Genomic DNA, 16,327 nt, shown 5'->3' with positions numbered 1-16,327 from the left:
GGAGTACTACTTCTATATTTCGATGGAGGACGTAATACATTTTCAAACCTGTGTGTGCAAGCTCCAGGGTACTCCGATCCATACGAATACTTCCGAATACGAGACGATACGAGACGATGGGATCTCCTCGGTCCCGACGCGCTGCAGGTGGGCCCCACCGTATCGGAAGAAACAAAGAAAATTAAATCCGAAACGCCCAGAGGCCAGAGCCTCCCCAGGACCCCAGGTGCAACGCAGCCTGTGTTCACCAAACAAATCTAGGCCCTGTTTAGATTCTCCGAAATAACAAAAGTTTTACTATTTTATAGCACTTTTTGTCATTTTGGATCTAACCACTAGTAGTAAAAGTTGGCAATTTGGCATTTGGTATTTGCTAGTCTATAGTAGCAAATTGTGCCAAAAAGTGCTTTGGGACCACTCTCTCTCTCTTTTTCTCTCTTAGTGCTAGAATGGCAAAACTTTAACATGCATCTAAATACCAACTAGTACTTTTATAATGCCAAAACTTTTACCACTAAAACTTTTGTTATTTGCCATTCTAAATGGATCTAAACAGCCCCTACTCTACCCATGCTCTACAAACCTGCAGTAATACAGAGATCCACCATCTGAGCTGAGCTGGAGGCAGTGATTAGCATCATTATGCTTATGGAATGCAAAATCCCATCCAAATCCAGCAAGTATAGATTAGCATAAGTAATGGTGGTTGTTTAGTGGAATTAAGTAGTGGTACATTAGGACAGTCCCAACCCATAACACGTTTTTATAAACTTTACATCATCAAGAAACTTGTACTAGACACTACTCTTCCAATGCAAACACCACTATTCCATACTTTAATTTAATGTTACTTATCTTACATGATGTTTTGGATGTTGTGTAGATGCAAGACATGGTTTCCTTCTCTTTTCTTATTTATTCACTTGCCACATTATTTTTTTTTAGATGATAACTTATTTAATGCTATGCACGCCATCTGGTCATTGGGTTAGGAATACCATTACACACAATAGCAGCAGACAGTGCCAGTACTCTCTGCCCGGTCAAAGACAGGAAGTATTTATCAGTATACAAGTAACAGCTGCGGTAACAACATTTTTTTTTCTTCTCCCTTCTCCCTTTTCTTCTTGAGATGAAAGTGGTAGCAGTACAGGTAGTACTAGTAGTACTACAATAATCACACATTGAAGAGCAGTAGAAGAGGAGAGGAGAGGAGGGGAGGCAAGAACACCAGCAGCTGAAAGTGAGTCCTGGTTTGAGCTGCCTGGGCGGGAAAGAGAGGAGGCGAACCGCGAAGAAGAAGAAGAAGAAGAGAAGAGAGAAAAAAGGAAGCAAAAAAGGAGGCGGTTTTTGGATTCTTGCTGCGATTTCTACGCACTCGAGGCTCATCTCGTCAAAAGCAGTGGCCTTTTTCCCTCCTCCTCCTCCTTTCTTGGGCATGGTGTCATTCATGGTGATGCTGCTGCTCTGGTACAGTAACCTCCTGCTTTTTTACCTCCTGTGCTTGCTTCTCTCTCATCCTTCTCCGCGTGTGTGCGCTTCGATCTGTGATTGATTTTGTGGGCGAGGTGAGCAATGTGAATCTGCGGCTGTTCTTCCCTCTGATCTTTATCCCAAATAAACTACTAGGAGAAAGGGGAAGAGATAGAATAGTAGTAGCAGTAAAGACAAAAAAAAAACTGAACTTTGGTCTGGTGTTCACATGGTTCTTGTGGTGGTTTTGCTGTTCTCCAGGCGACGGGTTTAATTCGGGGGGTTCTCAGAGGTATTAATTGCTCCCTGTTTCCCCTTCACCTGCGCCGATTTTCTGAATCTCTCTTCTTTGTTCCCTTTCCTGTAGGTTTTTTGCTCTGTATCTTGTGCACTCCACCCGTCGTAGATTTGATTTTGATGAGATTTGATTGCGGGTGCAGTTTTTCCAAAGATTGAAAGGGGGGAGATTTTGATTTGCGCTGCAATCCAGTTTACGCGCGGTGCTCTCTTCGTTTTTGGTGGTTTCTTAATTGTTCTCTCTCTCTTTTGTTTTTGCGTTATGCGAAGTGATTTTGATTTCTTGGCTCGTTTTGAGGCCTCGGAGTTGGGTAAAATCTTCTGCTTTGGCATGCATTTTTGTAGGGTTTTAGGTGCTGCCAGATTTGGTTTTGAAGTTTTAGGAGTATTTACTAGCCACATTTTGATCTTTGATGTGTTCGTTTGATGCAAAGATTTGTCTTAGAAAAGGGTAGGATAGGGTTTGTACTTTTTACGTTTGCTAAAAAAAAAAAACTTTGATATTACCGTGCTTTGCAGCAAGCATATATTATTTTTCTCTTGGTTTCTGGAATCGTACTCAATGCCTTGTTGGATTTTGTGTTCCTTGGTATCTTTGTTTTGAAGTGTTCATTAAGTTATAGACATTGTATATTACAGTGGAAAATCGGATCCTGTGCATTGCTCATATTTTGGTAATTGCAACGTTTTAAAGTTTTACTTTTACTGCCCTAGGACGATTGTAGTTACTGCCTGTTGCTCAGTTTACAACATTACATTATTAAGGAATCCCATTAGTAATATGCAATGTGATGTTTATTGATGAGATTTCTCTCCATTGGTTTGTGTTTCAGACTTCAGTGATCCAAACCATGCTTTTTGATGGTGGCTGGTAGACCAAGTGATCACTATTGATGCTTTGATTGTCTGATGACCGGTGGTTGCAAGATGGATCTCCAAGAGTTGACTCTGGAGGCACAAGTTTGAATGCCCTGGTTCGATGTCATTGCACTCCGGTGATCAGGTTCACCTCAATAGTTAAATTCTGTCTGAATGGGATCCATATCTAAGAAATTTTGAATTCAGTTTTGAGAAAAGAAATTCTGAATTCTGTTTGGCTATTCATCTGCACTTCTGTACTAGAAACATCATGATTTGGTGATAGTTTAGGTGTTTGCGAATTAGACTTGGGGAACAAACTTTTCTTAAGTTGGGATTTCTGATTTTAATAAACATAACGGTTGCTGTTGCCTGTTGGCATCTCTAGCTGAGATGTCATTTTTTCTGCTTTGGACAGATTTATGGAACATGCAGATTTGCAATTTGATCTGTTGCTGTTGGGCCAGCCATTACAGGGTCACTCGTTTGTCACACGCTTGTCAATGAATAAATTTGTAGAAATCAGACATCCAGTAACCAATAGCAATATAGCATGCCAGTTTTAATATTTGGAAATAGACTTGAGTAGTTAAGTTTGTACTTGATTCGTCCTGATTATATGATTTTGTAAGAGACTACTAAGTACTTCCAAACATATGGTTACACAATCTTTAAATGCATCAAACAAGATATAAAGGTTCCCAAGACTTCTAGCGGGTTCTTTATTGGGCCCCTTTTCCCTGATAGGGACAAATGGGCTTTGAGTTAAGCATGGGTTAATGTTCTACTTCGTAAGCAACATAACCTTGTCACAAATGGTTTTATTATGCTTCATGTGGTATTGATGCATTCTTTATGTAGTTAGGTGCCTGGATGAAGTGCAATTGTAATTTGTGGATTTAACAAACTAAGGATAATGTTACGCAAGTAGTGGCATTTGGACATAATATTTAAATTGTAAATGAATGTAGCACTTAACTGTCATGTAATATCTTGTTCTTTTATTGCTGTGTCGAGGAGCGATTTGCTCGCTGAAGTTATAAGTGATTCTCAAATTAATAAATTAATAGCTATCTGACATGGTTCTGGAGTTTTGCTTCAAAGGCTTATGCCTCAATTTTGTTCCTAGATAGTTATATTCCAGAATAGCACACTGCATATAGAAAGAACCACCATTAACATCTGTTACCCCCTCAGTTTTGCATGGTTAACTTGAATGTTTTGATAGTGCTGATCTCTATAGCTCTGTTGAATGTTTTTGACTTGCAGTTTTCCAGAGGATAGAATGTAACATATAGATTTTTTTTCAGAATCCTGTGGTATCTCATTGTTAAGGAAGTTAATTCTTATGTAACAGGTCACATGTTTGATTTCCACTTTGGTGGCTTGAGAGCATACTCTAGTTGTCTGAATCAAGTTCTCTGAAAGAGAGACCGGAGATGAGAGAGGAGGGAGGAATTGCTTCTCCGGTACAATCATTAAATCTCTTACTTTTTCTGTAGACTATTTAAAATTTGAAATTATTGGTAAGTGCTTGCGGAAAATACTCTCATTTTTTCTGTCTGGCAAAACCAGGGCGAAAAGCCTATTCCGAATGGTGCTTCCCCAAATCATAGCCAATCACCTAAAATTTGCTCAAGAATTACAGATAATGAGACTCAAGGAACTGCAACAGCAAAATCTTTAAATGAAAAGCTAGTGTTGGAAACTGTGTCAGATGATTCTTCCACACAGCATTGTCAGTCACCACAGCCAGATGTCTTCACAAATGTCAAAGATGAAGATATGCAAGATTCTGTGAAGAGTTTGAGTGAGAAGCTTGCTTCAGCCCTTTTGACTATCAATGCTAAAGATGACTTGGTGAAGCAGCATACAAAGGTTGCAGAAGAGGCTGTTGCAGGTAATCTTTCTTTTCACTATGATTTTAGACATTTTGCATTATTGTGATCCCATGCATTTATTGAGTCTGTGGCTTCCCTTCATTATTCAAAATTAATTTTATATGTGAGGACATCAATAGAACTAAGTAAGAGGAAACTCATTCAAATAGTTCTTTGGCAAAGTTAAAATAGTAGTATCAACCAATAATTCTGTTTGTCTGCACATGCGTGTTAGTGTGTGTGGAGTGAGTGTGTCGTCTGTCTCCTCAGTTGTACCCTCTCAAGAAAATCATAGTTTTATTTATTCCAATATGGAACCAAATTCATATTGAACTTTATTTTTGACTTACTTGTAGGTTGGGAACAAGCTGAAGCTGAAGTTAGTACCCTGAAGAGGTTACTCGAAGCTTCAACTCAGAAGAATGCCTCTTTGGACGATCAAGTGAACCACCTAGATGATGCTCTCAAAGAATGTGTCAGGCAGCTTCGCCAAGCTAGGGAAGAACAAGAGGAGAAAATTCGTGATGCAGTTGCTAAGAAGACTCAAGAATTGGATTCTCACAAGTCTGAGCTCCAGAACCATATTTATGAGCTAAAGCAGCAGCTGGAAGCCGCTAAATTAGAAGCTGCCACTGTGGCTGTCCAGCATGATCTGCAGGATAAACTTCAGGTTGCAGAGAAGGAAAACAAGGGCCTGAAGATCGAGCTGCTCACGCTAGCCAAGGACTTGAAGAGACTGTCACTGGAAAGAGATCTGAGCAATGAAGCAGCAGAGACAGCAAGTAAACAACATTTGGAAAGTGTGAAAAAGATTGCAAGGGTTGAGGCAGAATGCCGTAAGCTGCGCCATCTGACACGAAGAACTTCCTTGGCCAATGATTCTAGGCCTGCGCCTAACAATGCTTGCATGGAATCTCTCACTGATAGCCAGTCTGACAGTGGGGAGCGTATGCTGACTGTTGACAGTGAAATGAGAAATTCTGATTCATGGGCCTCGGCTCTGATAGCCGAACTTGATCAGTTCAAGAACAGTAGTGCCAGCTCAAGAGATGTTGTAAACAATCATGTTGAGATTGACCTGATGGATGATTTCCTTGAGATGGAAAAGCTGGCTGCATTGTCTGAAGTAGAACGTGTAAGCTCTAGCTTTGGAACAGAAACTGATTCTGACCAGGCTGTGGCTATAGATAAAGCTTCAAAAGTCGAAACTGAAACACTAAAGAGCCAGGTCACAGATTTGCAGGCAAAGGTTGAAAAGCTTGAGACTGAGAAAAGGGATCTTGAAATGGCCCTTGCAGAGGCTAGAGTCCAGCTTGACGTGTCGTGTGATGCCCTGATGGCAGCCAACAACAAGTTGGCAGAATTACAAATGCAGTTCAACTTGGCAAATGAGTCTAAAATTGCTGCTTTGGGACAAGCTGATCAGTTAGATGCTGAGAGAGGATCTTTGGCATTGCAGCTTGAGTCGAAGTCAATAGAAGTTGAGAAACTTCAGGCAGTTGTGGCTTCGTTGGAAGAAAGTACAGATAAGAAAGAGCTGGAGTCACAGTTAGAGTCAACTTCTGTAGAGTTAGCGGATCTTCGCAAGACAGTGGCATCCTTGCAAGAGCAGATTGATGCCGAGAGAACTCTGTCTTTGCAGCACAAAGCATATGCAGACATGGCAGATGCAGATAAAAAGTCACTAGAGGCACAACTGCAGTCCGCACATGCGGATATCGGGAAACTGAGGGGATCTATTGAAACACTGGAGAGCGAGTTGCAAAAAGAGAAAACCATGTATGAAGAACTTGTGGTCCAAATGGAGTCAATGAAGATTGAATCAGAGAAAAAACTTGGCGTGGAATCTGCCAAAGAAGCATTGGAGGCACGGCTCCTGGTAGTGAACTCAGAAATTGCGAAACTGCATGGAACAGTGAACGATCTGGAGTGCGATGCAGCAAAGGAGAAGGCATTTTCTTCGGAACTGAAGATGCAACTAGAGGCAGTGGAAGGCATCCGAAAGATGTTGGAGTCTGAGCTTGAGAGTTCACACCAGGAAACCATGAAGCTCCAGGAGAAGATCTCATTGTTGGAAGTGAGACTTAAGGACCAGACTGCATTGTTGGTAGAATTCACTGCCAAGGCCGAGGATGCAGCGGCGGGAAGGAAGGCAATGGAAGGCCAACTTGAAGGAGCTAAACTGGAAATCACAAAACTTACAAATAGGGTAAGCTTGCTGCAAGGTAAGATTGAGCAGGAGAAGCTGCTGTCAGAGGAGTACGAAGCAAAATGCCGCAAGTTAGAGGCTCAGCTGTCAAGAGACAGTCGGGAGGCAAGGCTTTGGCGACTGGCCAACACAAATGGTGACCTGAAGGTCAAGCAGGTAGTCTTTTTATGCTCTCTCTGCTGCATATAAACTGGAAATTTAACCACCTCACTGTTATAACACTATAGGGCTTAGAGTTGCAAACATCAGGCCAAAAGTACAAGGATTCTATCTCCTATGGTCCAATCTACTTGCTAGTTGCTTCGCTTGAGGTTGTTTGGACATCCAAATGGCCATTTCTTTTGCTAAGTGTATGTTATAAAAATTGCTAAAATATTGAACTTGTAAACTCTTCTAGGGACATCTAACTATTGGTATGTAGTTTTGTGGTCCCTAGACACATTCTATAGTGACATGTAACCGAATGGATCTAGTACTGGTCAATGATCTAAGCACACCCAAAGGATTTACATACCTGTATTTTAGTTTGTGCCTAAGGTCCAATCAGACCTGTCAGTTGAGAAGTTTCTATTAACAATTCGTCTTCTGTAACAGGATAAAGAGCTCTCCAGTGCTGCTGGAAAACTCGCGGAGTGCCAGAAGACGATTGCGAACCTCGGTCGTCAGCTAAAATCGCTGACCGATCTCGACAGTGTAACAGCCGCGCCTGAAAAGCTAGAGTCTGGGGATGCACTTCTGGACTTTAGAGAACCCGATGTTGAGGTGCCACCAGCAGGCTTTGCAAATGGCCTGTACGATTTGGATCTTCCAAAGAGCAATGGAAGCTGCCTGTCACCCATTCCTCATGTTCAGTCGTCTTCCACACATTCGCAAACGTCAGTGTTCTCCGGCGGTTTATCGTCGCTTGGTAGCTACAGGAGCAAAACAAGAAAGTGAAATCTGATGAAAAAGATTTGTGCATAAACTTATTTAACAGTTCGTGGATGTTTGTCAGTTGTCACCTGATGCTTAGATCAGTGTACATTTACAGGAAAATGATGGTTACTTGTGCTTGTTCCGCCTGATGATTTTACTGCTATGAGCTCAGCCTCTCATTTTCTTTACTTTTCAGCGTTCACCAGTTTCTGATGCAAGTCTTGTTGAAAGTTGAGACTGATGTTTGTCATATAGTACCATTCTCACAAGCTAGTCAGTTCGAGCTGAAGATGTACTGAACATATAAGTAGGCAATTCACTGAATGCAAGATAAATAATCTGTCACTGAAGAAATGCAGCTTGAAACTTGTATAGTGCTTTGCTCGAGTTTATAAGCATGGAAACTAAATGCTTGAGATATATAGCTCGAATGTCTGAAAGTGTTGAGAGCTGGTTTTCAGTAACTGTATGTTCCGTACGATTGAATTTACCTCTCTAAGATGCAACCACCTCCACACTACCGTCCAAAACTGCGACATGGAGTACTACATAAGCTGTGGCATGGTTGCACTCTATCGCACCCTCGAATCGTCTCCCATTGTTGAGCAAGCAAAGGTCTTTGTTCTTCTTGAGCTCAGCTGAGCTCATCAGCTTCCATCCATGGGTGTCTTCAGCTCGGCTCCCAAGGTGTACAAGCCGGCGTCGGAGGTCAATCTCGGCGCCGACAGCAACGAGTTCTACATCAGCCCCAACGTCAAAGGTTACAAGCTCTTGCTGAATTTTCTGTCCATTTTCATGTCAAAGAGCTTTTGCATTCAGAATTCAGAATTTCAGTTCTTGGAAGTGATTTGTATGCTTATGTCTGATCATTTTTGTTTTATTGCTTTCTTCAGCTCCACGGGTTGCTGGGCTTCTGGTGAAGATCTTCGCATGGGTTCTTGAGGCGCCGATCATTGGCTCCATCGTGCTCTACATCCTCAAGAGAGACAATCTTGTCAACAAGGTAGATGATCATCACTTCTTCTGCTTGGCACAGTAAAAAAACACAAGTTGAAATGTTAGCTGAAATGCTGTAGATTATAATGGCACTTGAACTGTGATCAGATTGTTTGGATGCTGATTAGTTGCTGAAAATTTCACTGTAGCTTGTCTCGGATGCCGAAATCCCGGAGCCACCACTGTTCACTGCAGCTCACACCTGGCAAGGTCTGTCTTCTGTTCCTTACCTTTTGGGATTTCGGCCCTACCATTTCGAGCCGTTTTTGTACTTTTGTTCACAGTAGAACTCACATTTGAAAATCAAATTTAGATTCAGCTAGAACCTGAAAATACTGCTGCTCCTGCTGCTGTTGCTTCATTGCAGACATCCCTGAGCAGAATGTGAGCCTGACGAAGCCGGACATGTCGCCGGCAGAGCGCGTTCAGGAGGCCGTCGTCTGCCTCCCGGCTCGCCTCGAATCGGTGCTCGCTGACCCGCCATCGCCGGGGTTCAGGCGCTGGACAATCCGGGACTTCACCAGTGCCTACATCTCAGGAGAGATCACTCCTGTCATGGTAAAACATTTAGTACAGTTTTACTGACAGTAATATGTTCGTGTTTAATGGTTTTTGTATCAGTAGTTCAGTACAATGCAATGCATTATGACAATGTGTAGTGCATTGGGGGTGTGAATTACTCACTGAATTTTAGTAGGTTAGAGGTATTTCTTGTTCATGAATGCTACCCAATTAGCTTGTACTGCATTGCTGGCAGGTTGCGAGGAGATTTCTCGCTGCAGTGAAGGAGTGTTCAGGCCCTGATCTGAACATGGCCTTGTTCATCAGCTGCAATCCTCAGGACATCATCAGACAGGCCGAGGCATCCACCCTCAGATACCAGCAAGGTAAACAAAATTAACTACATTTTCAGTGTACATTATGCCAAAGAACCGTATCAACAAATCAAAATCAATGAATCATTCGAGCATTAAACAGTAATTATATCATACTAGCAGTACTCAGCAAGTGCCTCAGTGTCTAGCCTTCATCACCATTGACATTTAGGTTCAGAGAATCTGCAGAAATTAAACTGTCATAACCACCATGTTTACTTCTGTATGCTACTAACAACTTGCATGCTTCCGGCCATGAGTTTTTACTTGTAGTACTGGTGAAGAAGTACTACTATTACTGCCATTGCAGTCTGGAACTGACCAGCTGGATGAACAGTATCAGCAGATGCTTTACAGGAAGGCATTGTCAGAGCCTGCCAATGCACGGACTGGTCTCTGAAAGAGATGTTTCCACAATGAAACAACACGCAGCTTGCAGCAGATTCAGGGCTCGAACTAATCTGACATGGAGCAAAATGTTCAGACTTCGAACAGAAGGGGCTTTCTGATGAAAGATTCCATAGAAATGGCATCGGCATCATCCCCTAATGATCATGCATTGACTAGACTAGCTCTTTGCTTGCTTGATCGAATCTGAAAGCATTGCATGGTCCTGATCCAGCATTGATAGCTCATAGGGACGGTTAGTTGCCACTGCATGTGGTTGCACGCAGAGGCCAATACTACATTCCTTGCAGGGCTTGGCCTGCTGATCTGTTGCAATTGAAGGCATCTCGTTGTGCTGATGCATCTGTTGTTGCAGTATCTCATCGTTTACTCTTTGCATTCATGCAGCTTTTACCTGATCGATTGCATGCACCATTTCATTTCTTGGCTTCTGTTAACTGTTAATTGTTCTTGGATTATGTCAAGTGTTTGACTGTTCTTGATGCTAATTAACTGCAGGAGCTCCTCTCTCTGCCATGGATGGCGTCCTGGTGGCCGTCAAAGACGAGATCGACTGCCTGCCATACCCAACAACAGGTAAGAACATCACAAGATCAGGTATCATCAACGGTGCTAAGGTTGTCGAATCATATATAAGAACAGGAGGTAAAAAGCAATCGGAATCAGGATTTAATCAGCTGCAGGACGGTAGGTAGAGCTGCTGCCGCCATGGAGAGGAGGCCCCGGTACGGTCGGATGATTCTGATGACACTGTTCATCGCCGTACACACTGTCCGTCGATCGTTTGCTTCTTGCAAAATGAGTGCTGACAATTGGCATGTGTGTTTTGGATTGATACTGTTCATCAACAGAAGACGTGATCCGATTTGTTGCAAAAAGAGAGAAATCGGTGCTTTTATTTTTTAAATTAGTTACATTAGGCTGTACTAACTCGTTTTTTGTAGGGGACAAAATAAATTATTGCATTGGCCATGCTATGAAATACTGTTTGCAAATTAAAAACATTTTTTCTGAAGAAAGAGAGTGTATGAATCTGAAGATTCTAACTAATGACAGGACCAAATCTATGTCGACATAGCAAACATTATAAATAAAGACCAGTTCAGATTACTGTCAAAATGAACATTTCCAAAATTTGGCAATACCAAAATTTTGATAGGTTGGCAACATTGCCGAGTTTTGGTATGATAGGCTAAATGTGCTGTCAAAATTTTTTACACATTACCAATATTTGATAACAGACTAAATTCATCCACATGTCTGTCAATTTTACCCCAAAATGGTATGGTTTAAAGTGAGACCAATACGATACTAGGGTGGGCCCTAAATCATATATACTAGTTTTATATTTAGGGGTGGAAATGTTATGTCTGATTGGTTGTACTGTACCCTGAAACTGATCAAAGACGCATATGAACAGGAGGAACGAGATGGCTGCAGAGGATGCGGCCGTGCGTGCAGGACGCGGCGGTGGTGGCGCAGCTGCGGGCGTGCGGCGCGGTGCTCGCCGGCAAGACCAACATGCACGAGCTCGGCGCCGGCACCAGCGGCATCAACCCGCACCATGGGTACGCATCACTTGTCGTCGTCCTGTTCATCATCCGCGCGGTCTCCAAATCACAATTTTTTTACCCTTTTACCAATGGGTTTCTTACCTGGTTTGATGGTTTCAGATCGACAAGGAATCCGTACAACACCGGCAAGGTGGCCGGCGGCTCGTCGGGCGGGTCCGCCGCCGTCGTCTGCGCCGGCCTCTGCCCCGTCGCACTTGGAGCCGACGGAGGCGGTAAACCTACTCAACTCGTACATGCAAATTGGGAATTTTTCTGAACCCTAAAAACATCCTGCTCTGACAATACAAAACATTGTGTTGCTCTGGCTTCTGTTATCTGATCGGATCATCAGTACACGCAAAATGGGTTTTTTTTTTTAATCTGAACAATGAAACTGAAAATGTCTTGCTCTGACAAACAAAACATTGCTGAACTAGCTTGTGTGATACAAAACATTCAGAACATAATGGGAAAGTGATTTCATCCGTCGAGGGGATATCTCCTCGTTTCGATTATGTCACCTAAATAGTTATAATTTTTTTTAAAAAAAAATTGTCAAGATAGATTAATATGAAATATAGGAGTATCACTCTACAAACATGCAAGTTAAAATTCAACTTCTATAGATTGTAACAAAAATAACAAATATAAATACGAATGTATGATAGCTATTTTCAGTTTAATTTGTTCTTTTTGTTGCAACTTATAGGAGTTGAATTTGGTCTTGTATGTTTGTGGAGTGATATATTTCATATTAATCTATGTTGTCAATTTTTTTAAAATTTTTTTATAACTATTTAGATGTCATGCAAACAACGACGGAAGATGAAAATCTATATCCGAACATAATGAATGATGTTTGGATTGAATTCTGCCAAATGTACGACAAGAATATCTGCATGCAGTATTGAGTTATTGTTTTCTTTGTGCATTTTAATCAGGATCTGTTCGCATGCCGGCCGCGCTCTGCGGTGTGGTGGGCTTGAAGCCGACGGCAGGGCGTTTCTCCAAGGATGGGTTCGTCATGCTCCACATATATATACTTTTCATTCTACAAGATCAATCTCAATCACTAGCCAAAGTAGCCATAGCTGCAATGGATGTGCATTGTTCAGATGAACTGACACACCTGACCTGGGCTATTTCTGATCTCAGGCTTCTTCCTCTTAACTGGACCGTCGGGATGCCAGGGATCTTAGCCGCGACAGTGGAGGATGCGCTTATCGCGTTAGTAATCTCTCTTGTTTCAGAAACTAATTTAGCTTTCAGTGATCTTGTTACACTTGATTGTGTATATATGTTGTAATGTACTAAAAGTTTTGTGTTGCTGTTTATCATTCAGCTATGCAGCTATTGCTGATCAGTCCCAACCAAGCCACTTGCAGGCAAATGCTCGAACTTTGTATTTTCTCTTACACGTTTGGATGTTCAGTGAGACTGAATTTGCAGAAGATTTGATATTTTTTGTTTGTTTGCAGCCTGAACTGAATCTTCCCCTGCTGAAAGCTGCAAGCTCGATGCCTACCATCAGACTAGCAAGATATGCAAAGGTGAGTGCTTCAACACTGTAATAAAATCGTGTCATCTGAACCTGAACATTGTACTGATATTCGCCACAAAAACAGTGGTTCAATGACTGTTCTGAAGACATCAGAAGTTGCTGCTACAAAGCTGTCCATACGCTGCGGACTCGATACGGTTGGGAGGTAGTAAGAACAACTCTACGCTTCATCTGATCCTGAAGTTAAACAATGCACTCAGTGACATGATTTTGAGGAAATACACTACAGTTCATGCAATCTGACATTTTATTTATTTATTTTTGCAATTGTTTGTGCTACTATCTGCAAGACTGCTGATGTGACAATTCCTGAGATTGAGGAGATGCGGCTCGCGCATTACGTGACAATGGGTTCAGAATGCACCGCCTCCTTCGATAAGTATCTGAAGAAGCTGTAAGCGTATCATAAATTTTGTCATATGAAATCATTTTTCAGGCTGACATGCGTATGAATTCAAAATGATGATCAATTCATTGTACACTCAAACCATGCTGATGCAGGAGCAAGTCTGAGATTGGTTGGGATGTGAGGATCGCGCTGAGCGCCTACGGGTCGTTCAGCAGCAGAGCTTACCTGAACTCGCAACGTATCCGGTGAGCTATCATATCTACCATTCTTCAGACATTCATTCCACCATCAAACTTAGAACACTATCCACTCTGAACTCGAAATGAATGAACTCTTCTTTTTTTGCAGGAACCGTCAGATGTACTTCCACGACAAGATCTTTGAGACATTCGACGTGATCGTCACACCAATGACAGGGTACCTATGCAATCTTGCATGGAAAAAATCACTCACCACTACTACTGAGTGTAGCAGTGACAGTTTCAGGGCCTAACTGTGTACTTCTTGTACAGAGTGACAGCGCACGAATTGCAGGACAACGCGGGGCACACCGGAGAGCTGGACTACATAAACGGAGGTGATTATAACTCAACCAATCACGAGCAATTAACTGAAGAAAAAAGAGTTCAGTTTCAGAATAATTAAGCTGGCATCTCACTAACTCGTCAGTGTTGCATTGCATTGGATCGATGCAGCTGCGCTGGTGAGGTACTCGATCGCCGGGAACTTCCTGGGGTTGCCGGCGATCACCGTGAAGGTTGGGTACGACAGGGAAGGGCTCCCCGTCGGGCTGCAGTTCATCGGGAGGCCGTGGTCGGAGGCCACGCTGCTGCACCTCGCCTACGCCATGCAGGTCACCGATCTGATGCTGGAAACGAACTGATGTTAATTGTTCTTTCCAAATCCTGCATTGCATGTGGGGAGGGAAATGTGTTTAATTATCTACACAGAAGTGATTATTTTTAATTTTTATATATTTTTTTGCAGGAGGCGTGCGGCAAGAACTACAGGAAGCCCATGGTGTACTACGATCTCCTCAACAAGAACAAATACTAGTTTCAGTTTCAAAAGAACAAATAGTAGCTATATATGTTGTGAGAGTTGAGTGACAGTTTGATTCTGAGAGATTTGGACTAGGGAGAAATTTATCATCGATCATTCTTACCATCCCAAATACAGAATGTGATGGACATTATTATTGTAATTGTTGTTATGTTTGTTGTTGTTGTTGCTGCTGCTTGACATAAGCATGCATGTAAGTCATATGCATGTCGCTGTATATGTTTACTATTATTGAATGTGCCTACTGATTTACTAAACATGATATTTCATTTCTTTTACTCTAAACTACTACTACTTACTACTAGTACAATTGTTTTTCTCACTCAACTCTCCTAAGAATATCGGTGGACACCAAGCTTAGCTTGGTAAAATTCTGTGAAACACAAAGTCGAGTGGAAATGGTGAAGGGCCCATGTGGCCTATGGGCCATGGCCCATCATCCTTCTTGGAGGAAAATTAGACAGCACTTCTGGTTCCCGGACGAGCCTGGTCCACATGTCATTTACTATTGCACCCCTGTCAACTTTAGAATTTACAGTTAGCTCGTTGATATCGTAGCTTTTATGGACTAGTATGTCCTGGGGAGATAAATTTTCTTTCTTATGGACTAATCCAAACCAGAGTAAAGATAAGATTTATCTTCTCCTAAGACAACTGTATATAAAGGGGCAAGGTGAGACATTTGAGATTTGCTTGTACTCAATATCATATCTATAATTAAAAGAGAACTCCACCCTATATCGTTGTCTACTTCTACAATGTTGTTGAGGGCAGAGGAAAAGGCACAGGTATTCTACATTTTCTCACGTCTCTACTGCGGCGGGAGGGACAGAGAATGGATCCGGTGATCTGCTAATAGACGTGTTGGTTTACAACAGTAGCTTCACAATCTGCACATGTTTGTTGTGGGATATATGGGCTCCGGTTGGATGAAGAAATATCTCAATCATCCGTTAAGCACCTTGATTGTACTTGTAGTTTTCATGATCTAGTTGAATTCATGGCTTTTTCAGCACAAAGATTGATATACTTGATATGTTGATTTTGAGATGTTTGGTAGCACTCTAAATCCATAATATGCTATATTAGAAATTTATGGCTTCCTCAATACAAAGATTGGATGACAAAATATCTCCACCACCGTCAAATCTTAGGAGTACAATCTGCATTCATGTCGAGAAGAGTCAGATAGATAGTTCACACTCAACCTGAATGGAGTTATCAACATGGTTAATGCCAGGGTGAATTATGAAAAACTTCGCAAAACCCCACATTGCCTTAATCTTGAAATGGCTTAAATGATGACTAACAAACTATTGTCTTATTATAGTTAGGCGGAAGACAATAGGGGAGATTGAGGAGGAGATGACCTACGAGTGGCTTTGCACTATATTGTTTTTTTCGGCTCCCCCATGGCCCCAAGACATTATCCATGAGACAACCGAACAAACAAGAAGCATCAATACCGGTAGCAGAAGCACAAACCATCGCTCACCCTGCTGACTGCTTTGTACTAGCCGACCGCCACTAGCCGTTGCTACCGTATCCTTCATCTAGACCACCCACGAATTAACTGAAACCACCGTCGTGTATGTCCTATAAAATGGTCTACTTAGGATTATATACAAGTACACATGTTGATCATGAACATGAAATTTTGAATACAACAATGGTATTTGATCAAATTTGGATAACTTTACATTCATACACAAGATATAAAATAATATTGCTATAATATGTTACTCATAAGCATGAAGACAATAATACTAGCGCTACAAAATGTCACTCGATGAAACCACAATTGATGTTAACACATAAATTTCTTCCCTTCCAATTTGAATGCCCTAGATTAACATGGAGAAAATTTTTATCTGCAGACAACACTAAACCG

At 41.8% G+C, this 16,327-nt stretch overlaps 1 pseudogene; it reads left to right on the top strand.

Moving 5' to 3' along the window:
* The first annotated feature begins 1,117 nt into the window (after positions 1-1,117).
* Positions 1,118-14,714, top strand: LOC127754579 (uncharacterized; annotated as a pseudogene).
* Positions 14,715-16,327: the final 1,613 nt, after the last annotated feature.

The sequence above is a fragment of the Oryza glaberrima genome, chromosome 11 (genome assembly GCF_000147395.1).
Source record: "Oryza glaberrima chromosome 11, OglaRS2, whole genome shotgun sequence".
NCBI lineage: Eukaryota > Viridiplantae > Streptophyta > Magnoliopsida > Poales > Poaceae > Oryza > Oryza glaberrima.
This window is presented reverse-complemented; position numbering and strand designations above follow the sequence as displayed.